General features: G+C 34.9%; 1 long non-coding RNA gene across 1 annotated transcript in view; it reads right to left on the reverse strand.

Annotated features, from left to right (window-relative positions):
* Positions 1–587: 587 nt before the first annotated feature.
* The window catches only part of LOC143658028 (uncharacterized), a 65,883-nt gene continuing 38,589 nt past the window's right edge, over positions 588–27,881 (reverse strand). The window contains exon 3 of the long non-coding RNA XR_013163079.1: positions 588–767. This is a non-coding gene — a long non-coding RNA (uncharacterized LOC143658028). The remainder of the gene's footprint in view (positions 768–27,881) is intronic.

Here is a 27,881-nt window from a genome sequence, read left to right on the forward strand (position 1 = left end):
AACTTAGTGAACATATGTATTTGGTTTAAGTAACTTTTTTTTTTTTAAGTAGACTCATTTTGATCCAACCTCCAAATCACATTGTATTTGCCACATTCCTGAGAGGTCTGTGGGGATTTTAGTAGGAAACATAATGCACCTGAAGGATGATTGGAAGCAGCATGGGCAATGTACTGGTGGAAAAAAGGTTCAAAACAAATTTTACAATGGAGAAAGATCATTTGTCATTTGCTACATATCCACACAGTATTTATTTAACCAAGAACTATACCTCCTTTTGCTTCTTTTCCCAAAATCTATACACACACACACACACAACTATAAATATCCCCCATTAATTTTCTTCTTTCATTCTTAGCTATTGAGCATTTATTAATTCTTCACATATGGCGCCACCTTTAATAGATCTGATTTTTAATAACTAAATTTCAGTAAATAAAAATTCATTTAGGGCCATAACTATATGCCAGTTAGTAAGTGGATTTGTTTAAGGCCAGAAATGTTCCTAGCATTTGCTAGGCCATTCCATCACTTAGGGTATGTTCAAGTAACAGAAAATATAATTTTAAATTGTTTTTAAATGGGGCTTTTTATTGGCTTCTTTAGTGGGAAATGCAAAAGTAGGGTAAAGTTTGACATCAGTTCATCCAACAGATCAGTGACAGAAGCGACACCCATCTCTCCCCTCACATTCGACAGTCCGAGGTGCCATCTTCATCCAAAGATGCTGTAGGATGGCGGCCGATGGGCTTCTTACTTATTCACATCTGGTAAGAGAAAGAGACCACTCTTAGAATACCTCCCAGGTAAGTAAACAGGAACTTTCAACAAATGGATCATTTGTGTCTCATTGTTTAAATTTTGTTGCAAGTCCATTTCTGACCTACTCTTTGTAAAGGGATGGGATTTTGATGCGTGGTTTAAACTTGGAGATACACATATGGGAGCGTGAGGTCAGCTTTGAGTATCAGGGACTTTGTGGCTCTCTGAATAAAACTGGTGTTCTTGGTGGGGGATAAAATTGGATGTCAGATAAGCAAACACCAAAATCTGCTTCAGCTTTGTGCATGCGAAATGGAATGAGAACGTGGTGTTATAGAACCATCTCATTAGCTTCTCATATAGAACCCTTTCTGTACCTTCTTCTTCTTCTTTTTCTTTTTGTTATAGTTCTCAAAGAGCACATTTAGATAAAATAAAAATATTTTGTGTTTTAGTTTCATTATCACTATAAAATGAGTCATAAAATGTCTTTTTCACATTTCCAATTTAGTAACACTTCTAAAATAGCTTTATCATTTGTGTATTTTAAATGACTACTTGCCAGCACATTCAAATATATCCCATCACTGTATGCCTCCTTTGGGCTAGCCTAGTCACTCAAGCAGGCACTATTGTTCAAGCTCATGATTAAATGGGAGGTAGACATTATTTTTCCCCATTTTACAGAGAAGTCGGCTAAGGGCCAGGAATATTACATCATTTGCCTGAAGTTATCCATTTGCTAAGTTTCAGCTTCATAGCTTTAGTCCAAGTCTTTTGATACTAATTTCAAATTTCCTATACCATGCTAAAAACCTGATTGAAAGAAAACCCAATGAGGATGAATTCCTTCCTGTTTTGATTTCTGCCATGTCTGGTATAGGTGCTCAATAAACCTTTGTTGAATGGATGAATGATTAAATTCATAAGGATATGTGAGTAGAAAATGTCATGATCCTGGTAAGATGATCCCTGTGGATGCAAAGCATACATGGGGAAGTGAGATTGATTTTATAAGACATTAAAATATTCTCATCGAAAATTTTTTTTACCACAGTGGGTGCAAGGGTAGTTCAATGGTAGAAGTTTCGCCTGCCATGTGGGAGACCTAGGTTCAATTCCTGGCCCATGTTCTTCCTCTGCTCCCTCCCCCCAAAAATCAACAAATGGTCCTGCAATAATGAAGTATTACATGGAAAAAGAATGAAATGTGACCCCCACCATACAGCATACAAAAAAAAAAAGTTTTTGACCACAGAGATGTCCTAAAGTAAAGTCAGAGTAGTTAAGGGAATATCTGGTTCATGGCTCTTTTCCTTCTTAATGACTGAGTTCTAGAAGAAGATGACAATGGGAGCAGAGGAACTCATACAATCAGATCATCTTCAAGTTCCAAAGGACCTAAAATGTCATCCAGGACCTTTGGAACATTACACCCAATGACACATGATTACACTTGTGAAACAATGCTGGTTTTTACTTAAATGCCCTTGGTGCTGAGAATCTCACCACCTTCCTGTTCAACCCATGTAATCATTGGACTACTCCAGGAAGGAGAAAGTGAGTAACATAAAGCTTTATATATGTATCTCCAATCATGCAGGGCATTGTCTAGGGCAGCTCTGATTTTTTATTTTGAAAGATGCTCCTAGCAAATGAAGAGCAAGTTCCCATATTATACATTAATGTGACCATGAGACATCATCTTCTTTTCTAATCCATGAGAATACAAGGCACTGTACTACATGTGAAGTAATTTCTACTTAGAAATAGTGACTGAGCACCAGTGATTTTGAATTATGTGTTTACAACAATGTTTATTATTCATCATCAAACCCTGACAGCCTGTGATAAGTCTAACTATAAAATGTTAAGAGGCAGACAACATTATAGGGATGTGTTGATTTCCTTTAAGATTTGTTACACTAAGGAAGAAAATGCTCTAATTATTTCCGTATTTTTATTGAATCTTTTAAAAATGAAAATAGATATGGAGGAAAAGAATTGAAGATGACCCATGGTTTCTTAATATATTCAGTAATGTACATTTTATTTAAAAGCAAAAATTTCAAAAAGATGAGCTTGAAGAAGTCAAGCCAGAAGGAAGCAGAAGATAAATTTATTTCAGCATCACTGTCCAGAAAATCCACTGGGTTGATTTTTATTGTTTTAAATGTAAATCTGGAGCAGTGCCACCCATGCTAGTCAAAGGGATAGTGCATTTTAATGTCAAAATGTTTATATTCTAGAGCACATTTCTCATTCCATTTCTCATAAGATGTTTTAAGTATGAACATCTGCATGTAAGCCTCTTAGTATTTTCAAATTGGAGGCTATTTTGATATGAGGATGAAGTCATGCAGTTTAAAATATATTACTAAGAAAAGATAGCTGAAATTCTACGTACTGCAGCTAACCATACCAATCCATAATTCATAAGACTCAGTTGTCTGACTCCAGAGTTGGAGCTGTGACCTGGGAAGGAGTCCTGTGCATGTTGACGTCCAACAGAGAAAGAAGCAATCCACCTCCCCAGAGGTCAGAGGAGCTGTGGCAAGTCTCCATTGGTCTGATTTCCCAAAGGTTGTGTTCAGAGATAGAGTGAGGGTGATTTGAACTGAGAAGAAGCTCAGTAAATATTTATTGAATGAATTAATAGCTAAGGGGGATGAATAATCTCTGAATTGAGTGTAAAAAGGTCTGAATTTAAGTTCAAACACTACTACTAGCATGGAATAAAGCAGAGATTTGTTGTTCCTAGTCCAGGAATCATTAATCAAGAACAAACTGTCAAAGAATCAACCGCAAAGGGTTGAAGGAATATACAAGAAAAACAATACTTCTGAGTAGCTTCTCTGCTCCAGCCTCACTATTTTGTATACATTTTCCTCTTTTTCATCATAGCAGTCCTATAAGGTAAATACGATTATTCCCTCCTCCACCCCCCACAAGTGATGTTAAACAAGGAAGAACACTAGAATAGCTGAATTTTGAGAAAAAAAAAAGATAGAATTTAAGAGAAAGAGCATTCCAGGTAGCAATGGAAGGGAAATTTTTAAGTAAAATGTTTTTACAGAGTTATTGAAATTGTTCCTCTAAAAACAACCTCATGTGTTAATTTTGTCTGAGAAGAAATGTCAAGAAAACATTTCCTTTAATTCTTAGATTCAGTCTCTAGTTTCTGTTTGTACATAAATTCTGAAGTCCCAGAATTTGTCTTGTTTAGTTTCAAGAAGTTTTACTCTTGAAAACCAAATACTAGTTTTTAACAGAATTTTTTTTTTCATCAGCTTTAAAAGCCAATTCATGGCATGACACCCTCCAAATGAACTTGGAGAATAAACTGGATCAAATGCATGAATGCTTTCCTCCAGATATATTCCAGAGTTTCTGTCTATCCTAGGGCAATGGCAAATATAGGATATGCTTATTTTTTTCCCCAGGAGTACAAGGTTTCTTTGTACATTGCAATCAGAATTTCCAGACACAAATATTTACTAAGGAAAATAAATCAAAAACATGGAACACCTACTTAAAATTTGACAGGCGCATTCCACAACTCCGCTAATGAAGATACTGTGAGCAAGATGTTGGCCAGAGTTCAGCCTTACTGTGGACAGACAGGATCGGGAAAAAAAGGAAAGAAAGCAAACAAGCACTGACTAAGAATGGCTAAGCAAATACAGTTTTGGCTACAGAATCAAACAGCCATCAAACAGCCATCAATTCAACATCAGTACAAATTATATGTAGAGGCTTTTCCCAACATAGCCGAGAGGGTACCTACTAAGAGAATTCCAAATAGTTTTAGATCAGAGTAATGTAAGTGTATAGCACAGGATACTGTAGAAATGGTGACAGCTATGTCAACATTGCTAAAATAAGAGCTCAATCCAATCAATTCAGCCAAGCATGTGGTCATCTCAGTTGGACAAGTAACAGTCAAATCAACTTCTTGACCAAATTACCTAGACAACAATTCCAGACTATTCATTGTAGTCATTATGTAGATACATAGTAGAGATAGTGTCAATCTGATGGTTATAGGGTTTGCATTTTTGCCAGCATAGAGACCTAAGTGCAAATTTGGGGAGGCGGGCTACTTCTAAAATACATGCCAGTAACTTCTCACATCTCCCTCTCAAAAACTGTACAGTCCAGATGCCATCACCTCCAACCTGGAGTACTTCAGCTTTTCCCAGCTTGACCCTCTCCAGTCCATTCTTTTTTAAAGAACAACCAAAGTGATCTTTTCAAGGATAAACCTTATCATGCCTTCCCCTTTGCTTTCCTTTCTAATTTAAATACTATGCACGCTTTTTGCCATGACCTACACAGACTAGCTTGGTCAGGGTATAGCATTCCTCTCTAAGCCACCAAAAAGGCCTTTTTACACTCTAAAATGCCAAGGTTGTTGCTGATGCTGGGCCTTTGCACTTGCTGTTTGTACCAGTTTGAAGCTATTATGTACCCCAGAAAAGCCATGTCCTTCAATTCTCATTCAATATTGCTGGGTAGGCCCTTTTAAATTGATTCCATAGAGATGTTCTACCCAATTGTGGGTGGTAACTTTTGATTAGGTGGTTTCCATGGAGATGTGTCTCCACCCATTCAAGGTGGGGTTCCTTACTAGAGTCTTTTAAGAGGGAACCATTTTGGAAAATGCTTCAGAACCAGCAGAATGGACAGAGCCCCTGGGAAGCCACTTAAGAAGCATGGAGAGAAAGCTAGCAGACATTGCCATGTGCCTTTCCAGCTGAGAGAGAAATCCCAAACATCATCAACCTTGAACCAAGATATCTTTTTCTGGATCCCTTAATTTGGACATTTTTATAGACTTGTCTTAACTGGGCCATTTTCATGGCCTTAGAATTGTAAACTTGCACCTTAATAAATCCCCCTTTTTAAAAGCCCTTCCATTTTTGGTATATCACATTCTGACAGCTTACAAACTAAAACACTGTTCTTCTCAACTGGAAAGCTCTTTTCCTCTTTTTCATCATTTAAACTTCAAATCTCATACTTTAGAGGCTTTCTCTGAGTACCACAGATAAAAATAGCCTCCCCTTTCATATTGAAATACTCTCCTGTTGCCCTTTTAAAATTTTTGTAGTGCATATCATTTCCTGACCTTATGTGCTTTTTTGATTTGTTTGCACAGTCATTGTCTTCTCCCCTAGAAGGTAAGCTACATGAAAGCAAATACTTGATGTTGTAGATGGAATCATGCCCCCCACCCCCATAAGCCCACATTCTAATCCCCAGTGCCTGTGAATACATTATCTCACATGGCAAAAGGGGCTCAAAAGATGAGATTAAGTTATGGATCTTGAGGTGGGGAAATTACTCTCAATTGTTTGAGTGGGCCTGATATGATCACAAAAGTTTTTATTAGAGGGAGGCAAGAGGGTCAAAGTTAGAAAAAGGAGATGAAAGATTGAACCAGGGGTTGTAATGATGGCCTTTGAAGGCTGAAGAAAAGGGTACGAGCAAGGAGCAAAGGTGGTCTTTAAAAAATGGAAAAGGCAAGGAAACACATTCTTCTCCTGAGCCTCCAGAAAGAAACAGTCCTGCCAACATTTGGACTTTATCCCAGCGAAACTTATTTCAGACTTCCAGCTCCCCACAGCTGTAAGAGAATAAATTTGCATTGTTTTAAGCCACGAAATTTGTAGTAGTGTGTTACAGCAGGAATAGGAAACAAATACACTTGGTTTGTTTTATTCTCCACCAGGTACACTGTATCCATACCTTCCTGAAACATGGTAGATAAGGAATATTTTGTTAGTGAGCAAATGGCAAACCATGTGCCCAAATTTTCTCATGGGAAGGCATGAATGCCAAAGTCAGTTAGGCTGTGTTCAAGTCAGAGCACTCTTAAAAGCTTCCTGTATTATTTTAAAAAGCAATAAAATTCCCTCCCCATTCTGTTTTGCTTTTTTCTCTAGTGGGTGACAAAATATAATGAAATGTATTTTTGATCATATCATTTAGGAGACATTTAAAATATGACACATGCCAACTTCTAGGTTTACCAAAAGCTTTCTATGAACATCTTTCTCTTTCCCAGGAACTGAACTTCAGGGATATCATGTTCAAGATGAATATATGTGTCCTTGCAGCTATAAATTCCTCCTCAACACAGATGTGCATATTGAAGGGAATATTTTGTTGAGGAAATATGGTTCTGCTTTGTAGAAACTAAAACCAGTCCAAATTTGTTTCTTTGTAAAATGCGTAGTGTTAATTTTTGCTTTATCTTTGTCATTAGTTTATTGACAATATTTCCAGGTTTAGTTGTAAGGATAGAGTAAGGAAGAAAAGAAACCAAGGTAATCAGATAAAAATGCATAAACTGTAAGTCAAGTTCTCCTTAATATCCAATACAACTGATTCATATGGTATTTATCCAGGTAAACTAGCAGAAGACGAATTGCCCACAATATATTGAGCTCTTTAACCAATACTCTGTGAATATAGACAGAAACATATGCTACAAGTCCTGCATGTTTCTTCTTGCACCATACATTTAACCAGTGAAAGGAAAACTTCAAAAAGAACAGAAATTGCATTTGAATGAAGTGCCAAAATGTCATGCACATTTCACAGATCTCTCTCCTGAGGCTATAACTCCTCAGAGAATTATTCTTTTTTCTAATTTTTTATCCTTCAGCATTCTGAGAGTATTTGGAATTCTTCAAAATAAAGGCACTCCAGTTTATCCACATAAGGAGAGTATCGGTGTGATTACTGATACACTTCCTATATGAAATTTGGATGAAATATAAACTACCTATTATGTGAATTCAGTTCAACAAGTGATTTTACTGATCTAGTGTAGCATATGGCATCTTGAGATACAAATAAACTTAAATCAGTTACCATCCCATTTTACGAGGGGTGCTCCTTGCCTATAAATGTCACTGGATCTCTTTAAAAATATTTGAAATGAGTCTTTGTCAGTCGATTCTATGAAGCTCATAGAAGGCCTAAAATGATCCAGTGACCTCAGATGTGTGCCCATGCATGTGCATAGTTTATGGAACAGCTGTTTTAAAGATGCATTATTACAAAAGAAACAATATGCAATGAGGTTGTGGTATTAATTTTAAATCTCTTCATGAAAGATCACCAATACCCTGATTCAGACATGAAGAGTTTCACTGATAGAGACTAATAGGCATTAAATAGTTACAGTGTGTTGGCCAATGTTCAAAGCATGCTGCGTGTATTACCTAATTTCATTCTCACAACCATAGATGAGATGGGTAGTATTACAATCTCCACTTTATAGATGTGGAACTGGAGGCCCAATGCATTGATATAAGCTGTATGGTTGAATTGGTGGCAGAACCTTGAAACTTCAAGGTTCAACTTGACTTTGAAGTTTAGTCTCTTCACTATTTCATTCAGGTGCCCCCAGAAAAGGATCCTGAGAACACATGACTGTCCTGAAGGACAGTTTTCTTTCAGTTCCAGATTCTTCATTAATCCTCCCATTTCTTCTCTGTGTATACTAATTTGCAGAGAATTCTCTAGTTGGCTTCCTGCAATTGCTTAATGATCAGCAGAGTATTTATTACTGTACAAAGACTCCAGATATCTATGAAATGCTGGAATTAAGAAGCATCTTCCCCACAAACACTTAAAGTGCATGTTCTGCAAAATATCTGTCTGTGATCCCAACATTGCTCACTTTTCTGTCTGTTTGGACAGTTGCAGAAGTTAACTAGATCACCCACACTTTCTGAAGAAATAGAGTAACTTCCAGACAGAGTGCTACCTGAAGAATTCCTCTCTCCCTTGTGTCCCCCCACATCCGTATGCAGGTTAGACACCAATAACCATATTCCTCTCTGTATCTTAATCAATGATTTCCTCTGACTACTGCCACTGAGGGGAATCGTCCCAGTGGTATATGGGCTGTTAGGCTACCAGCAGTTGCAACAGGTCTGGAGACATAGTTCTCTGCTGGAGAAGAGGACTTAGCTTAAGTCCTCAGACAACTCACAATCAGGTAGGGGATTGTGGTAGACAGTGTTGGTCTCCTACATACTAGCCATTCTTTTCTTCCAACTTCTTGGCAGAGTCTCCCTTCCATGATGGAAAATATGAAGACCGGTTATTTTTTTTCCCCAGCTTCATTTGCTCCTGGACATGTCCATGTGACCTATTTCTGGCCAAAGTTACCTGGGGCAAGCCTGCTGGAGAGTTTGTGGGAAAAATTAACCTGTTTGACTTATATGAAACAGAGATAGGTAAGAGCACCTCTTTCTCCTCTTCCTGCTCTTCCCCGCTTTTATCCTGCTCTTAAATGTTGCACTGTGAAGACTTTGTGTTTGAATTTCTGTGACCATTTTGTGACTGTGAGAAAAGACAAGGTAGCAGGTTGAGGAAAGCAGAGTGAAGTTAAAGAACCCGGTCTTTCATGAGGTTTGAAACCACTGAAACAACCTTGGGACCAACTAGCCCTACACTTTTTTTGTTATTTGCAAAAAATGCACAATTCTTAAGTCAGTTCTAATTGGGTGTTCTGTTTCTTGAAGCTAAAAACAGTCTGCCTGATATAGGGAGACAACACATAAACACAGAAAATATTTTGAGAAGAATCTAAAATATTGTATATTAAAGTGAGAAAATATTTCTGGCAAAAAAAGTAAGTGAGAAAGGAAACAATAAAATAGATTAGATGCAAGCTTCATGGAGAGGGTGGAATTTCACCTGGACCTCAATTTCTTTTTAACATTCCAGTTAAGAGAGTTTGTCAAATTAAAACGTTTTGGGGGGAGGGAAGAATAATCACATTATTTTCCTATTTTGCATCAATGTGTGCATCCATTAACTATTGGCAGGAAGAAAAGGAAGGTGCAAACATTCAAAGAAGAGAATTTTGCGTTGTGAGTGACCTATGTGGTATTGACACATATAAACTTTGAAAAATCTCGAAGAAAACTGGATCAATATTTAAATGATGTGGGAGTCTCCATTTTAAAATCCAAATAGATTAAATTCCTAAAGAGAATCTACACATAGCATTTCTAATGAAAGTAATTTTGTTTGAAATGCCACATTATCATATTATAGCTACAATCAGCATTATAGGGCAAAAAGAGCAATCTGACTTTTCCCCACCATTTCTTTATGATATAAAAATAGTCATCAGTTTTTCTCAGTTGGGAATTTTAGAACAATTTCTGCTTTTTCCCTTAAACTCTTTATTTATTAAAAATTAAATTATTCCATTTTCATCCATATCTAATATATTTGATATACTGAAACTCCCACATTGATCGTGTAGTTTCATTTCAGTTCTACTTAGTTTCACCACCATTCCATATCAGGCTCTTAAAATAAAATCTAGGCAATGGATATAACTAAATAACCATATATATTTATATATATGAATACACACACTGTTATACTATTCATATATAGAATTAAATGTATGATCACTATATATAAAATAAATAAGATCAAATGACGCATACAGTGATTATATTTGTGAATGTATCTCTGCCCATATGCATAGATACATTATCTTGAATATAAAGTTGTTTAAACAATGTCAGGGGCAAGCCTTAGCTGTGCTGCTCAGAAATCTCAAGACCTTGGGTTGTGCACTGTACTGTGATATCTTTTGAAAGAAGTTGTGGTTTAATTAGTCACCTTATGTCATCGCCTTTCAGTTTTAAGTTTGCACAAATGGCCGTGCACTGTTTGGGGAATGAGAGAAATACACCATTTTACTCTAATAAAACACAGAGTCTATGTGAAAAATGCTTTCCTTCACATTTGTGTCTTGCTTTCATGCCTCATTAAATAGGTTAAAAATTTAATAATTTCTGAATAAAGTGAAAACTTCACCTCTGTGAAGTTTGATGAACAACTCTGTGCAATCCATTCACGTAAATTTCAATAAGCTTAAGCAATTAAGACCCCTTGGGGAATACAATCAGAAGTTTTGTTGTGTGTGTGTCAGTGGGGGTGGTGGGGGTAGGGATGCCCCTCTTTCCACCTTATCTGACAATGTGGCACAATTTGCTTTGATCATATGTAAGTACTATGTGTTCCATATTTTGTGTGTATTCTTTGGAAAACATACTCTCTGTGGTTAAGGAATTTTCTGCTCTGATATTGCTATTGAATTTTGTTTCACTGTTTGAGCTTTCTGGTTCACTTCTGGGATATTGCTATTGACTGTGTGCAAAATTATCTCCTTGGGCCAGAAAATTCATCTGAACATAGCAATGCTTGACTTCATCCCCAGAGAGAGCCTGTATTGTCTGATGAAAAGACAAGTGAATGAAAGCCAAATGTGTTTATACACCATACGTGCATCGTGCATGTGAGTGAGTAGAAGTGTTTGGGGGCTGAGACAGGAGCACAAATGTATTATACTTGTAATGAATCCTGAAAAGTCCAATGAATCAATGCTTAAGATACACACAGGAGTTCAGAACACTCCGAAATTTATCAGTGAAGATTTGGTTGTGCTGATTTATGCCTAAGGTTGCCCCAAATAGTGTGTTATCAAATTGTGTAAGCTATCAAATTTTTTGTATGAAGAAGCAACTACATAAGGGATGATGTGAAATTTCTACCTATTCTCTAGTTATAGTCTGTGAAGGTTTTGTGCAGCATTTTACTGATACTAACAAGTGTATATAATATATGTATGCAGCATAAAGGATGATAATAAAAAGAGCACCTGTGCCTCCACTCTGCCGCTTTAGAAATAGAAAATTACAGTATCTTTGAAGTCTCTTGTGTTACCCTTTTTAATTGCAAAGCACTTCCTTTCTGACCCCTCCCCAAGTATCTATCATCCTGAATTTTGAATAATCCATTTCCTTTCTTTTCTTTATAGCTTTGTAACATATGCACATATCTGTAAACAATATCTTGTGTAATTTTGCCTACTTTTTATATTTATAAATATAAGACTGTATGCATTCTTTGGTCACTTGCTCTTTTCACTCAGTATTATGTTTTCACTCATTATTATGTTCATCCGTGTTGATGTACACAATCTCAGCTCATTCATTTCCTATTGTTTTCCAATTTATGAATGTACTGCAATTCATTAAGCCATGTTACTATAACTATACTTTTGGTTTATTTCTAGGCTTTGCCTTGTTAATAAAACCTCTGTAAACTTTCTTGTGTATGTTGCCATTTGTATCTTTGCACACTCTCCTATAGAGTATATACCCCAGAGTAGAATCACTGGGTTGTAGGATGCAAGCATCTTTAACTATTCTGGTAATGGCAAATTGTTTTGTTAAATAGTTGTAACAATTTACACGCTCACCAGCAAAATATGAGGGTGCCAGGCAAGCCATCAACACTTGGGTTTAGCCAGTTTTAAATGTTTACTAGTTTGCTGAGTGGGCAATGACATCTCATTGTGATTTATTTTACATTTTCCTTATCGTCAATGAAGAGGAACCATTTTTCACAACTGTGATGATAATTAGTGTTTGTCCTTCTGTGAGATGCTCATCCAAGTCTTTGATAAGTTGTTTTGCTTCTTATTATTAATCTGCAAAAGTTTTAGACTATTCTAGATGGTAATCCATTGTCAGAAAAAAACCTACTTAGACTCATTTTTTACACTCCTTAAGGTATCTTTTGATGAACAACATTTTGTAATTTTAGAAAGTTAAGTTCATCATTATTTTATGACTATTGGTGGAATATACTTTACTGCCAAGAAGTTTGCAGAGATCAGTCATTCTTATTTCTGATTTTAAATTGAATGTTTAACTTTTCATTATTAAATATATTTTCTGAAGATTCTTTTGTTATTCTGTGTACATTGATTGATCCAAGAAAGTTTCATTTACCTTTTATTAGGTTGGAGTTTTTATCATGACAGTATTTTTGAAAAACAATTTTTTCAAATGCTTATTTTCCAATCTATTAAGATAATCATTTGAGTTTTCTGATTAAACCAACCTTGCTTTCCTGAAATAAAGCCAACTTGATTATGGGGGTTTGCATTCATTAAATTTCCTGCTGCATTTGATTTGATGATCTTATAATAGGATGTTTTTTTAAATGTAAGTTTCTGAGATAGAGTGCCCTGAGATTTTACCACCTTCTACTTTCCTTGTCTCAAAAAATTACTTAGAAATTTTTCTCTGTAAGATTGAGATTTTAAATTTTCTGAGTCAGTTTTGTAACTTACATTTTCTAAGAATTTGATTTTTCCAATAAGGTTTTCAAATTTTTTCACGTAAATTTATTCAGTTTTCTTTTAATATAAGCTGAAGCTTTTTCATCCATCCCCAGTCTTGCTCATTTGTACTGTCTCTCTGCTTTCCTTTCAAGAAATGTTTCAATTTATTAGTTTTTATAAAGAACAATATTTGTTTCCTATTTCATCACTTTTTTCTCTTATTCTTATCATGTTCTGCTTTTGGATATTGTCTCCCTTATATTTTGATATGCAGTATTTTCATAACTTGAAGTATGTTTGTAATTTCCATTGCTTTTTTTCTTTAATTAGTAGATTATTTAGAATTGTGTTTCTTTTAATTTTCTTTTTTTGGGGGCGGTGTGCATGGTCTGAGAATAGAACCCGGGTCTCCCACACGAAAGACAAGCATTCTACAACTGACCCACCCGTGCACCCATTTAACTTTCTTCTGATGTTTTATTTTCTTTATTGCTATTGATTTCTAATTTTTTTTTTTTTGCTCTGTGGATATATAACCTGATGAATGATACTTATTCTTTGACATGTATTGAGACAGGCTTTATTGATTCGAATAAGGTCAATGTGCTTGAAAAGAGTTTATTTTCCAGTTTGGAAATAAAATGTTATAGATATATGTAATAGATATTATTGTATATATAATAGATAAAATTTATGAAATGTGTTATTCACATACTCTATATTCTTAATGGTTTTATATGCTTAATCTATTATTAATGAAAGGTATATTTATATAGCCTTTCCCCCTATGATGGTAATTTATCAATTTCTTCTGGTAGTAATTTCAAAATTTGCTTTATAATTTTGAATATTTAAACACATGTAATTTGTCTCTCCCTGGTGAATTAAATCTATTATCAATATATACAAATGTTTACCTCTACTATTTTTTTCCTTGAGGCATAATTCTAGCTATGTTAATATAACAATCCCATCTTTTCTTTATATTCAGTGTTTGGCTGGTATATATTTTCCCATAGTTTTAATTTCATACTTTTTGTGTTATCTTGTTTTAGGTTTGAGTTTCTGATAAAGAACATATAGCTATTCTGTTTTTTAAATTTCACTTAACAGTCTTTGTCTTTTAATTCTGGTGTTTAATCTATTTCTATTGATTGTGATTATCATAAATTGAATTCATTTCTAACTTTTTATTGTGAGATTTCTATTCTACTTTCCTGATGTTTCCTTTTTTCTCTCTCATCTTATTATTCTTTCTCTTTCCTTTTTTTAGTGTTTATTTTTGAACATCTAACAGCATATTTAATATAACCAGGTATAAATTTAAATTATAACTTTCCTATTCCAGAAAATGACTATAATTTTTAATATATAATATTTAAAATACATATATATATGTATTTTATATATATATTAATATATATATAAATGTGGAGTATTGCCCAATGAATCTTCATCGCTAAACTTCCACAGTTATCAAATTATAACCTGATATAGATCATATATTTTATTTCAGTATTACCTTTCCCCCATTTCCTTACCACTCCTATACCCTAATGGATTATATCAAGCAATTCCTAGTGATAAGACTTTTTCATCTATAAATATTTCAGAATGTACCTCTAAAAGATAAAAACTCTTTATTTAAAAATATGTAAAAAATAAACACCATCATTATCAAACCCAAATAAACACATTAATTGCTTAGCAGCATCTAACATCCAGTTAGTATTCAAATTCTCCCCAACTGCCCCATTACTGTATTTTTACGTTTGGTTATTCAAATCAAGTTCCAAACAAGGTAAAAAGAATGGTATTTGGTTGACAGGTATTTAATAATACTTGAAAGTGCTTTTAATCTATAACAGTTTTCCCTCATTTTTTTATTGAATAGACCAGATCATTTTCCTGTAGAATTTCCCATGTTCTGAGTTTGACTGATTGCATCCCTTTGGTGACATAGCACTTGCTCCTCTCTTCCCTGTATTTTCTGTAAACACATAGTTATATCTTAAAGACTTGATAAGATTCAGGTTTATTTGGTTGTTTTTGGCAAGAATATTTTGTTGGTGGTTCAATGTACTTTCTATAGCAATTTATCAAAGGCCCAAAATGTTTGATTGTCTCCTTTTCTGTGATGTTGAGATTGATCAATGGGTGTAAGTTTTATTACTCTCATCTATTCATTATACTCTTTACCTTTCACCATATGGCTTGGCAATAATTGATTGCCATTGCCTAGATACATAATTTCATTAGGGGTTGCAAAATGGTGATAATCTAATTTTAGCTTTCCTTCTGGGTCAATTAGCTAAAATTCTTCTATAAAAAATTACCTCTCCTCATCAATTATTTGACTTCCTGAGTTACAGTTCATATAGTGCAGGCAGAATAAATGCTAAATTACTTCCTTTCTTTATCAGTTTTCAAATAATGAATTGGTGCTTTACATTAGTAACCTCTAAATATGTCTGAGTTCTGTTTTGTGTGGTTTTTATTATCATTATTAGTGCTCACATTTTAAGATTTTTGATAAGTATTCAATCTATTACATTTGTTATTTTTGTTCTTGTTGTAATTTACATTCTTCGGAATTGGGAGCCTCTTCTATTGATACCTGGTCTTTTTGCCATGGCATCTATTGTGTAATAGCATAATATTCTTTAATAGCTTTCTTGTTTTCTAATATAAAATGTATCCCAGTCTTGTCTTGAATATTTCCTTGCCAGTCTTAAGAAGCAGTAATTTTCCCAATAAATCATAGTTTTTCTATGTTGGAAATGTTGGTAAAAGACAACAATCTCAGTTATCAGGATGTGCATTGCTACTGTATCCATCATTACTTCCAGGACTTTTCATGGTAACAGTTAAAAAGTAGGACTTATGCTAAATAGAATAAAGTGCATTTATACTAATATTTTACATTTAAGTTTAATAATTCAGTTTATATTTACTTATTAACTTTCAATTTTACATTTATATCCCTTTTCTATCTCTTCTATCCTACATGGAAAATAAGGTTGCTAAAAACATTGACATAATTACTTATTTTATACATATGCACATCAAATATATTGTTTTATACATGAGTACCATTTCAGTTATCCTCGTAGTTTATTTTATCCTTAGAATACATCTATCAGGGATATGTATTCAGAGTTCTTTAAATTTACTCAGAATAATCCTGTGGTTAAGTCTCCAACTTATTTAATTATATCACTTTGTTAAAAGTTTTAGCTCTTTTTAAAATTTGTTTGCTTAGTAATTATGTAAAACATTTGTATGGATCCAAAATCAAATTTTAAAGCCAGGTACATTCAGAGAATCCTGCTTCAATGTCTCTTCTCTCTGCCTTGTTCCTTTCCTTCTCCTTCTAGGTAACCAATTTCACTGTTTTTTTGGTTTATGTTTCCATTTAACCTAAGCGTATGTATGGACACACACACACACACACACACACACACACACACACACAGAGCTTTTAAAATAAAAGGCAGAATCCTGTTTTTTATCATTAATGGATATTGAGTTTTTTAAATTGCTTTTTCCCCATCCAAGACATGATCCTATAGTTTTTTTCCTTTAGATTGATTGCTTTTCTTTAGCTTGATTGATTTTTTCAACATTGCACCTGCCTTGCATTCCTGCAATAAACCCAACTTAACCATGGTGTATTATTCTTTTTGTATGCTGGGTGTTATTTTCTGAGACTCTGCCTCTTATTTAAATCTTCTGTTTTAGGTAACACACTGATGCTCACAATGCATGTCCTGGCTCTTTTCTGTGGGCTGTGGTTGCAATGTCAATTTAGTATTCAGAGCCTTTGCAGTATTTATCTAGTCTGTTCCACTTGTGTGCTGCTCAGAAGCCAATCTGAAATCTGGGCAATGGTGCTGTGTTGATTCTGGTTGGTTTTGTGCATGGGCTGCTCCAGAGTGTGTACAGGTTTTCACATACTGATTTAAAGCTTCCCTTTATTTAACTCACCTCTTTCCATATTCCTTCCACCATGGCCTTCTTGGGAGTTTGCAGTTGTCTCTTTGCTGTCATTTACCTAGTGCAGGAGAAAGGTATTTGACAGTGCTCTACCCTGTAGTCTCTGTGACAAGAGCAGTGATGTAGGGAAGGGGAGGCACAGGGTCTTGCATCAATGCAGAGATATTCAACAAGGTCTTTTTCCTTAGGGTGTTGGAAGGAAGCTGCTTGATAGTCAGCAGGGCTCCTTCCACTGTATCTGAGGCCACAGTGCCCAGTGTGGCAGGGGAGGGGATGTGCACTGCCTCTGCTAGCATTAGTCCAGAGTGTTAGTTTGGGCTAGACATTAGGGCCACATCCCTCGTCTCTACAGCCACAGCACAAAGTGGAGAGAGAGAAGTCATAGTTGCTTTCGTGGGTATTCACCTGGAACAGGACAAGTGTATTCAAAAGGGTTTCATCCTGCATGTCTTTTGGAGAGAGAGAGAGAGACTTTTAGTTTGACTATATTATTTCATTCGATCCACTGAGCATTTACAAATGTGCTCCTTTCATATATTTGAAGAAATTCCAATACTCATATCCCTATACTCTGCCACTTTTATCTTATATATAAACATAATAGATAAATGAGCATTTTGCCTTTTTAAGTTAAAAAAGCAGTGTTCTTTAATGGACTATATAAGTTCTTGCCTTTATCATTTAAATTAAGTGAAAAATGGTTACCCTCATGCTATACGATTTCAAAAAAGAATAATGCTAATGACACATATCTACATATTTCATTTTATGCAGTCCATACATATTGAGCCAGTAACATTAAAATAAGTGCATTAAAAGAATGGACATACCATCTTATCTTTGCCAAGGGCATGTTCAAATTTTCGTAAATTCAATGATATTTGCATATATTATATAATATTTTATGAGTTTAATAATTACTACATACAATGTTTTCATAAATTGTATCAACCTTTATATTTCTGCAATATGTTAACTTTATTATTTTAAATTATTTGCTTGGTTTTTATTTCCACAACTCTTGGTTTTCTAGAAATATTTTCCTTCCCTCTAAAAATTATTTATAATTCTTTCTATTGAAAGAAACCTAGTAGGTTGTAGCAAAGCCATCTTCAAAAATGCATATCAGAATTGATAACTGACAACGTCTCAGCTTCCTGGTGGAATCCAACATCTGATAAAATATTTGCATCTGAAGCAGATGGACAATCTTATGATTTCATATAAGTCAAGGTAAGACACAACTATGTGTTTGGCATGCACTAGCCATCACAATTGGCTTCCTAGGCAACAAAAATATCAAGATGAGCTATGGAATAGACAATTTGGAAAGAGCAGATTCAAAAATCAATTTGAGGAGTTTATATATTATACGTAAGAAATTACTTTCTCTTTCTTATCAGCACAATGCAGCTCCTGTTTGTGGACACTGCAGGATGTTTCTGACAGTGCTTGGAGACTTTTTGAGTTAAAGTGAACTGCTTTCTGGTTTTCTCAACTCAGAGCCTTAGCAAATTCAAGATGACCCTATTAATATCTTTAATTCCCCTGGGCAAATCTTTCAAAACTTTCTTCCTAATAATTGATTTCTCCCATCATTTCATCATCCATGTGTTAATAAGACTCAAGCCAATACACTCAGGAAAATCAGAGCAGGGACAGAAGATTTTCCTAACACAAACTGGAAACCAACAGACTTTTTAGCATTTTTACTATGAGGCAGCAGCCATGAAGAGGAGAGACTGTCATTACCATTTGGGCTACCTCTTCCTTCTGAAAAATGATGGCATTGCAAATATATTAAAAAATGTTCTTCAATTTTCTCAAAGTCTTTCTTCATTTTTTCAGGAAATGTTACTAAGTGAACTAATCTCAGCTTTGGGTAAAAGAATTCAGAAACTATTTTCTATTCATTCTAGTCTGCAGTTGCATGCACCAATCTCCAGCAACTTTTTGAAAGGTATTATTTGCCCAAGTCTGTAACTTCCATACTCATGTGATTATGAGGTAGAGACATGAAAACTTATTTGGAGCTTTATTTTTTTTCAAGTCTGGGATGGCTGGTGCTGAAAGAGTAATTCCATGTTGCCATCATGCACTCAAGATTATTCTGGTTTTTCACTTCACCACCTTTAACTTTTCTAAGGCTGATGTAATGCAATACATGTGAAACAGACTGGCTTTTATAAAAGGGATTTATTTGGTTACAAATTTACAGTTCTCCAGAGGAAAGGCAGCTGGATTTCTCTTCACATGGAAAGGTACACATGATGTCTACTAGCCTTCCCTCCTGGTCTCTGGGTTCAACCAACTTTCCCTGGGGTCATTACTTTCATCTTCTAATGCCTGGGTCTGAGCCAGTTCTGAGTGCCGAGCTGAGGTGTGCTGTGCTATGTTGAGTTCTGCTGAGCTCTCCTTTTAAGCCTTTGGTGAATTAAATTAAATTTCACTTATTGCAGAAGGCATTCCCCTTAGCCCACCGCAGATGCAATCAGCTGTAGATGAATTTCACATGCTGATGATTTAAGTCCATAGCCGCAGAACAACTGCGCACCACCACCTGACCACGGTGATACCTGAACCAGCTACTACACCATCTTTAGGGTGAGACATCTTCCTCCTGCTCATTAATCTGGAGAAAAAATGGCAAATTGATCTCCAGACAGGAAGTCTACATTTTAGGCAAGAAGAGGAAATGTGAAGGGCAGTAAAAAAAAAAAAGTGGCAAATGAAATACTAGGTCTTCTCTGTTGTAAAGAGCTTAACTAAATGTTCCAACCAGAAATTTCTGCTGCCATTCAATTGTTTGTCATTGTGTCACATGGGCAGCCTAATGGCAAGGTAGGCTGGGGAACATTGTCACCAAATAAACTGGGGTTCTATTTGTACGGAACTGGGAGACTAGAGAGTGGAAGTTTAGCTAAAAATATCTGTCACTGTGTTCAATATCATATATTCAAATTTCTTCAATAATAAGACCTCAGGAAATCTGTAGCTGTATTCCTTATTACAAAAGATATATGTGAGTTCATGAGTGTGTGTGTATGTGGCTGTATGTACATGTTAAAGAAGGAAATACCTACATGCAGAAAAGGAAAATGTCAACATTATTCTTATGCATGTTAATTTTTAGATTGACAAAATAATTTTTGGTCATTTTGCCCCTAATTCTCTTTTTGATATCCTAACTCTTGATCATTTCATTTTGGTATTAGTAAGCAATGATACAAATACTAAGCAATTATGTTTTCAAACACATTGAGTATACATGAGGTTAGATATGATACAGAATTATTGGTTCAATGCCAATGTCCAGGAAATTTTCTTCTATGAATTTAGTGTATATCCTAAAAAATAATGCATACATTGAATTTAGGGTAAGCAACTAGGGAAATAAAACACTTAAAGTGTTTCTTGTGACTTTGTCTAACTCAGGGAGCATATTATCAAAGAAATGGATTGCTGTTGGAGTCCTTGTCTTGATAGCTGGCTAGATCTATAGTCCTACTTTTCTCTTTTTCAAAAAAGAATGAGAAAAAATTTATCTGGTACTTATTTACAGGGATTGTATAAAAAGATTGAGGATTTAGTTAACAGCTCTTACAGGAATGTGATGGCATCTCACAGTCTTTCTTCAAGTCTTCCTAGAGGTGGGAGCCTTTTCAGGATACTGTATTTGGAGAGACCATTGGAAAAAAGTTTGATGTTCTGAGTAGCTTAAGAAGTAATACACACATTGCTCTTATTTTGTTAAAAATATAAGGAATTTCCAGAATTAATGCTTGCTTAATGCCTACTAAAAAAGTTAGGATATATTCTCTATTATATTCTTTAATGCAATACCTTTTCTTTCATAAGATAAGGATAGAGATAGTACCTCCAAGAAACTCCAAATCCTGGCTGTAGTATTTTCATAAATGGTGTCCATGGTTTTCTCTTTATTTTCAACCTTGACAAGTCCGATCATTATAAGATGCCCATGAATTGATGCAATTTTGTACAAGATAAATGTGTAACACAATTAATGTTACTGTTTATCTTCATAGTACCAAAAAAACAATGTTTTCTAAATCTGCATTTACCACCTTAGCCATTGAGCCCTTGAAAAGTGGCAAGTCTAAATAAGGATGTGCTCTAGGGGTAAACTAGATTTCTAAGACTTTGTAAAAACAAAATGTAAATATATCTCAATGATTTTTATATTATGTACATGTTGAAATGATCATGCTTTGAATATATTGGGTTATATAAAATATACTATTAAAATTATTTCAACTATTTCTTATTACTTTTTAAAATATGGCTACTGGTAAATTGAAAATAATGCATGTGATTAGCAATGTATTTTCATTGGCAGTGCTTTTGTAAATTCTTCATTCCATCATTCTTTTCTGCTTCTCTCTCCCAGTGTGGACTATGAAATATAGTAGATGCACATCATAAAAATAAGAGAAAGGTTGGCATTGATTTCAGGAAAAGAACCTATAGACACTGCAATTTCTTTTTGGATATAAGAGAATGTTTTCTAAATGTGGCTCTGATTGCAAGACTTACTAGGGATGCATTTTATTTATTTTTATTTACTTTTTTTGGCATGGGAAGGCACAGGGAAATCGAACCCAGGTCTCTGGCATGGCAGGCGAGAACTCTGCCTGCTGAGCCACCATGGCCCGCCCTAGGGATGCATTTTAAAAACACAGATTCTGAGGTTCGTTTCCTAGAGATTTTTATTCCACACCAAGTGGAGTCTTCCAGGATTTGCGTATTTTAACAAGAGCCCTAGATGAGTTTCCTGACTAGCAAAGTTTGGGAACAATTGATAAAGAGAAATAGAAATACAAATTTTTAGAGTTGATTTGAAAATTAAATATCATTACTATATAGCATATGTTTTCTTACACTGGCAGCAGCAATCTGCAAAAATTAGGCATGTGAAGTTCTAAGGAAGAACTTCTGGAATGACATTCTGTTCTATTCCCCCTATAAAAATAGTACTGGCTTCATATATGCTTTTATTGTGACCTCATTCAAACCTAAAGCAATTACTCTCTAGTCTCTTTAGTTTCTCTTGTCTGAATTAACTATTATGAAATGGAGGTAATATTATACTTAATAGAAGAAATCAATTTTAAAAATAAAATGAGTGGAATAGATACTTAGTATATAGGAAAACCTGGGATAGAGTAGGGCACACTGGTGCTGGTGATTTTGATTGTATCTTGGAAAGGGATTGAGCGAAAGTGCTGATAAAACATTAGTGACTAAAAAAAAAACAATATTGGAAGTCCTGGCTTTAGACTGTAGTCAGCAGTATTCAGTAGAAATTTATGTGATGTTGAAAATACTCTTTATTTATGCTGTACAATATGTGAGCCACTTGTCATTTGTGACTATTGGGTGCTTGGAATGTGGCTAGTGCAATGGAGAGATTTGTAATATTTAAAAATTTTAATGTATTTTAATTTAAATTGCTACATGTGTCTAGTGCCTATCATATATGACAGATCTAGTCTAGAGTCTTGTAGAGAGTGGGCTGTTCAAACTTATTTTATCAAAGAAGAAGTAATGATCTTTATTAGATTATCATCCTTAAAAATGATTTTCTAGGTAACATTCCTTCAAATAATAAAATGGTATGAATAGGATGGGGCAGTAGAAGTTATACAAATTGAATAGCTGGAACTGAGATATACCCAGATTTACAATCCACTTTCACCATTTGTGACCTCGGCCAAATTACTTAATCTCTCTGATCCTCAGTTTCCTCATCTGTACAAGAAAATAGTGTAAATGAAATTTTTAAGCTTTTCACTTTAGTAAATAATGACCGAACTGATGACAAGAGAGGCTAAAATGGATTGTCCATGGATGCACAGCTATTAAGCAAAAGGATGGGTATTCAAATTCTTATCTTCTAACTGTACCTATTTATGTCCAGTATACTTGGCTGGGGGTGGGGGATGCTTGGGCAAGACTTGACAGATGGAAAAGAAATATTACCACCTCTAGTCTTCAGTCATCTCTTCCTGGTTGTTTTTGTGCATTTCCTGGAGAAGTTGAAGCACTTCCTTGTGATAAATCTACTTGCTTTTGCATCTGATTGATTTCTTGAAAACCTTACTTTGCATTGGTGACTGCCATCATCACATATGTGTTCATTTTAATTACAGCTTGCAAATAGAGACAGTTACATTTCAAATGCAAGAAAACAAATTCATAGAGGGCAGTAATTGTGGATGAAAAACATGTGGTATAAGAAATGCTACTCTGTTTACTTAAAAATAACATCAAACACATTTTAATTTAATCATAATTGTATCCAGATAGTTTCCTTGTGGGTAAAAAATGTGTACCAGTTTTATTTTGCCAGCAACAGTGTTAATTTCTCAAGTAAAATAATTTCTACTTTTATAAAATCCTTTAATTTTGGTTTTGGGTTAGTCGAGGTAACAATTCTATCAAAGGCTGCTTCATGGTTTAAATGCATAATGAAACTCTATAGAACAGGACAATATTCTTACAGAAGTTGAAGAATTTGAATTTCTTGTTATAAAATGACAACCACAGACAATAAGTGTGGTTCCGAAATGAGCAATGAGTAATTATCCTATCGGGACCTGTTAAAACATTTTCCCCATTCACCTTTCCAAGACTCTTGGGATAAATAATTCTGGGCAAACCATGTCTCATATGGAGATATTCAATAATTGCTTGAATTTGTCCAAATCCAGGAAGCCTAAAAGAATGGTGAGATGAGGAAAATGCTTTTGTTTCTTGAAGTGCTGTCTGGGAAAGTTATATTTCATTTGAATTATGACAGGAATGGTGTATGTATCTTTTAGGTATTAAAAAAAACTTGGAAATTTCCTAGGGTTGTTTTCAAGTTTACATAAATTTAAAGAAAAATATTTTTTCTTTATTGAAAAATTAAGCTAAAGATTGAAGCACTAGGCTTTCTGTTGAATCATGGAACCCTAGTTGATGTTAATTTTAAATAGCAAGGACTATATTAACTCTTACATGGGGGGAAAAAAACTATGTCTAGACAATTTTCTGGAAAGCTATTAAAAATTTTAAATCTAAGAAGTAAGCAAAAATTTAAAGGAGATGGTTATAGTGGACAGCCATGGTACTCCGCCCAGATCCCATCAGATCAGTTTTACCATGTGGGACTTGTCATCCTCTTTCCCCCACATTTGGTACTTTGCTTCAAAGGTCCCACCTGTACCTGTGACTTTCTTCAGGGCACTGCCCACTGGTGACTGGAGTGGCTTTGCTACAGACACAAAGGACCGAACATGCCTAGGGGGGCTTCATGTCCCCAGGAGAACCTTGATAATGACTTGTGCAGCCATCTTGCCTGATATAAATCAAGTTCAAAAACTCCTGACAGGATCCACCTGAGACTGGTATTTTTTTTCTAAATTCCCACTCTTCTCAGGTTTTTTCTATTTCCTTGTCCTACTTCCTCTGTTCCCTTACTTGTTTCTCTTGGAAGCATTTCCCTCATTAACCATGCAAATCCTAGTCTCAGTTTCTGCCTCTGGGGAACTTAATCTGTGACAATACTCAAATTGGACTTTTACCCCCTTACCCATCTTCCAATGATAAAAATTAGGTTAAGTGTTACCTCTTTTCCTCAACGTCTCTCTACTTTCTTTCCAGAGTAAAAAATTTTCTTCCTTGGTTCCATAGTGCTCTTACACACTTTAATTAATGCATGTGCTAGCTGAAATTACAGTTAAACATATACCTGTCTCTGTTGCTAATTTATGAACCCTTCAAGAGCAAGAGTCATTTCTTTTTCTTCTTTGCATACTTGACAATAAGACAGTGCTTGGTACCTATTTGGTGACAAAATATGTTAAATGAATTAATGAATGGACGAGATTTCCTTGGTAAAAAGTAATGAATTAAAATCTAATTATGGGGGTGGGGGGTACAAAGGTAGTTCAGCGATAGAAGTCTTACTTGCCATGCGGAAGACCTGGGTTTGATTCCCAGCCCATGCACTTCCCCCCCAAAAAATATTTCAATAAATGGAGCTGCAATAATGGAATAGTCACACGGAAAAAGAATGAAATGTGACCCCTACCGTACATCACACACAAAAAATCTACTCATAAGCAGAATTTCTATTGCTTTGAGAGTTCAGAGTTATCTGGTATCAGTACATAATTACCACATAGGGAATTTGGGTACAGTGGGAGACTATTCCCAAACACTCTCCACAAGCAATGAGATCAGATTTCTACTAACAGGGTGCAGGAACATAGCAGGAGAAGACTCTTGATGTCTCTTGGTTAAGATGAGAACTTACATTTGCTTACACCTGATGACTTCTAAAACATTTCACCATCAGTATGTTATTATCCTGCCCAGGTGAGTAGGTGGGCATTTTTACTCTTATATTAGAGTTGATGAAGGCTCAAAGGTTAAGTGACTAGCCCAGGTTCACTCAGATAGTGAGATGGAGTTAAGACTCCCAGGACAGCATTTTGTTGGATATCTTCCTGCTACCCACAGAGTAGGAAGATCATCTTATGACGCAGTTGGCCTGTGTAAACTGCCCAGCCTATCAACCCATGCATATCCTATGTTGTACTGGTTATATTTCATAAATTGAAATGCATCCATTCTGAAAATAAAGTTCATTTTCTGCAAGATAAGGTGCTGGTTCAAAATAAAATTGTTTTTTCAAACTATTTGTTTGAAGATGTCAGATGTTGCTTTGACTGTGCTTTTGAAGGGGTTCAAGCCTTCTGCTTCAGAGGTCTTAAATGAAGAAAAGACAAATGTCTTGGAAGCAATAATGGGAAACCCTGTCAAAAGGAATAATAGTAAATCAATTTCCCTCTGGAAGTGATAATTGGATTTATCAAAGAAATTAATCCCTCTTCATGATTGAAGCTCAAAGTCTTTCTTATTCACTACTCTTTTTGGACACAATAATTAAATATACAGTAAAGCCCTCATAAGTGTAAACTCCTGGATGAATTAGGATCACAATCTATATCAGCTAGTGCACATAATTTTCATTAACTATAAATTGGGTTTTTCATACAACATTTTCTCATCTTTAAGGAAATGTGTAAGTTAAACATTTCAGTAGACTTTAGTTCCCATCAGGTCACAACTAGTTAAGGAAACTATCTTATAAAAGTTGAAAGCTGTATTCATTTCCATTTGTGGGAAAGTACCATATGTTAATTGTTTATGTTTCTTTTCAATATGTAGGAAACAATTCCTTACAGATGATTTATCTTCTAAATCACCCTTCTTTCCATCTCTTAAGAGAATGATAAACCAATTTTTTATAGCTCTTAATTGTAAGATGGCAAATAATGTTTTCCCTCCCCAAGCTTGGTTGAAAGGTACAAACGATATAAAAATATGAGAGGAAAAATATCCAAGATCCCATCAAAAACAGGGGGAAAAAAGCTATTGATGGTACAGAGACATCTAATAATTTCTGGAATATACAAAGTAAATGTTTTCACACTGAAAGAGAATAATAAATCCTGAGAAGCCTGAAAAACAAACTGGCCAGGACAAGGCACTCTAAATGGGTATGTTTTCCTGAGGGAGCCACAGAAAATTTCCAAGCCCAGAGCAGTATGTCCATGCAGATGGAAACTGAGATGTTTGGGTATCCTGAGCTGCATCAATTCCCCAAGCCATACAACTGCATAGCTAACGCTGTTAGCTCCTTGCTCACTCCAATGTAGTCTTCCTGTTAAATAAAGTGATGGCTTTATCACAGTAGTTTCATAAGTGAGTGTTTTGGCCAAAGAAAGAAAGGAAGCAATGCCTCAACTAAGTTCCATCTACATGAACTGGAAGATTCCAATAAAAAATAGAGAGGCAAACAACTAAATAGATTAAATTAATAATAATAATAATATTAAAACAACTTCCCAACAAAGAAAAGCCAAGAACCAGATGGCTTCATTGGTGAATTCTGCCAAACATTTAAAGAAGAATTAATAGCATCTTTCTCAAAGACATCCAAAAAAAAAAAAAAAAGAGGAAGAATACTTTCTAATTAATTTTATGAGGCTGTCATTATCTTGATATCAAAGTCAGATAAAGACACAGAAAAAAAACTATAGACTGATATCCCTTATGAACATAGATGCAAGAATCATCAAGAAAATTCTAGCACACAGATCCAGCAGCATATGTAGAGGATTATCCACAATGACCAAGTAGAATTTATCCAGATATACAAGGTGATTTAACATAAGAAAATCAATGAACGTCTAATGCACCATATTAATAGAATGAAGGGAAAAAAATCACATGATCATCTCAAAATATGCAGAAAAAATGTCTGACAAAACACTTTCATAATGAAATAACTCAACACTTCAGCAGCAGAAGGGAAATTCCTTCATGTGATAGAGGAAATCTATGAAAAATCCTTTGCTAAGATTGTACTCAATGGTGAGACACAAAAAACTTCCCCCTAAGATCAAGAACAAGATAAGAATGCTCATTTTCACCACTTGTATTCAACATTGTATTGGAAGTTACAGACAGAGCAAATAAGATAGTAGAAGATAAAAAAGGTGTGAGGGTAGTTCAGTGATAGCATTCTTGCCTGCCATGTAGGAGACCCAGGTTCAATTTCCAGCCCATGTACTTCCCAAACAAACAAAGAAACCAACAAAACAAGCAAACAAACAAAAAATTCAACAAATGGTGCTGCAATAACTAGATACTGACATGCAAAAAAATGAATGTTGCCATACAACATGCAAAAAAAAAAAGATAGTAGAAGATATAAAAGGCATCCAAATTGAAAAAAAGAAATAAATTACCTTTACTTGCAGATGGCATGATTTTATATAATGCTAAAAATTCCACACACACAAAAAAAGCCTATTAAAGCTAATAACTGAATTCCACAAAATTGTAGGCTATGAAATCAATCTGGAAA

The sequence above is a fragment of the Tamandua tetradactyla genome, chromosome 15, assembly GCF_023851605.1.
Source record: "Tamandua tetradactyla isolate mTamTet1 chromosome 15, mTamTet1.pri, whole genome shotgun sequence".
Classification (NCBI taxonomy): Eukaryota; Metazoa; Chordata; class Mammalia; order Pilosa; family Myrmecophagidae; genus Tamandua; species Tamandua tetradactyla.